The 1,414-nt window shown below is 34.7% G+C and overlaps 1 long non-coding RNA gene across 1 annotated transcript in view; it reads left to right on the top strand.

Annotated features, from left to right (window-relative positions):
* LOC107579825 (uncharacterized) overlaps window positions 1–1,408 on the top strand; it is a 3,204-nt gene extending 1,796 nt beyond the window's left edge. Inside the window, exons 2-3 of the long non-coding RNA XR_001608540.1 lie at window positions 228–310; window positions 1,334–1,408. This is a non-coding gene — a long non-coding RNA (uncharacterized lncRNA). The remainder of the gene's footprint in view (window positions 1–227; window positions 311–1,333) is intronic.
* The last annotated feature ends 6 nt before the right edge of the window (window positions 1,409–1,414 follow it).

Raw genomic sequence — 1,414 nt, 5'->3', positions numbered from 1 at the left:
AAAAAATTTAAAAAACAGGAAGGGGGCCAACCCTTTTTCACACCATTGTATATGCATGTGTGCGTACGTAGTATAAAATAGTTGTTAACTATTTTTAAAACACATAATATTATTGAATTTTATTTTGACTTTCTTGGCTTCTGAGGTTTCATACATGTAGTAATGTGTATAATCTACCTAGTATGTTATGTTTTTGATGATAAAATGCTTTTCTTGTTTTTCCACAGAAAAAGCATGTGACCTTGACAAGCACTGTGGTGTGTTGGACCCCGAGAGAAAGAAAGTTTGTACTCGACTTTTGACTTGCAATGTGAGTTGACCACCACTTCCACCTATCACCTATGTTATTATCACTGTGCAATGTTTCAAACTGTAACTTCAAATAGTGAATATGTCTTAAGTACTGATCTTTATTCTGACAGAATATTCCAGAAAGCAGAATTGTTGCATCTGATGCTTTTTGCTGTCCTGTAGTAATAGTAGAAATCTATCTAACCTTCAGAGGGTTGAAGCCATTCACTGGATGCTGGTTTCAGTGTGTACACAGACAGGAAGTTCAGCGGACATGACATACAGGAAGTGGGGAAGGGATTACAGGAAAAGCCTCAGTGACTTCAGGTTCTTGTTAAATCAACAGATATTGGCTGTCTATAGGGCTGGTAGCTAAAATGCAAATATGACAATATATAAAGAGCAATAATTTCGTTTCATACTGTTTTTTTATGAATAGATAAGACATTCTGCACAGGAAGTTGCATGAGTAATTTTGAGTGATAAATGGTAATAAAAGACTATATTTTTGACTTTTTGATTGATAAAATACTATTGAAACATCTCTACATCCGTTAGATTATGAAGCTGTCTTTAGGGTTACTAAAGCGTTTTAAATGGCCTAATAAAAAGTGTATTAAAACCATTGCAATATTTACAATTTTCAACCTCAAAGTTATTGTGAGTATTTGATATCATGCATGTTTTTTTTTGTTTTTTTTTGGGTTAAGAAATAAAGGAAGAATAAAAGTCAAAGAATGATGTTCAAAGTCTAGGGCACGGTGCTCCACAAGTTTTATATAAAATGGTTTTTGGGGCATAAGGTGAGAATAACACATTGTTTGCTTTGTGCAGTCATTGGGGTGAGCACTTCTAAATTATTTATTATAACTGCACAGTCCCAAAGGCTTTCCAGTGCTTAATATTGCACAAAAGCAAAAACCACAATGCATAATGAAAGCACTTACACTCTCACGAGTTACGTTTTATGAATGATGTAATTCACAGAAAATGTGCTGCAAGTCTTGTCCAAAAAAAATAAAAATCATCATCTCTTCTCCAGATTCATTCCATTCATCAGCGCAGGAAGGTGCAAGGTAGGAGTAAAAACTTTGACCAGCTGGTGGCAGAGCTGAAGATGAGC

The sequence above is a fragment of the Sinocyclocheilus grahami genome, unplaced genomic scaffold (assembly GCF_001515645.1).
Source record: "Sinocyclocheilus grahami isolate Dianchi unplaced genomic scaffold, SAMN03320097.WGS_v1.1 scaffold20507.1, whole genome shotgun sequence".
NCBI lineage: Eukaryota > Metazoa > Chordata > Actinopteri > Cypriniformes > Cyprinidae > Sinocyclocheilus > Sinocyclocheilus grahami.
Note: the sequence above shows the minus strand (reverse complement) of the source record. Positions and strands in the feature narration are given on the sequence as shown.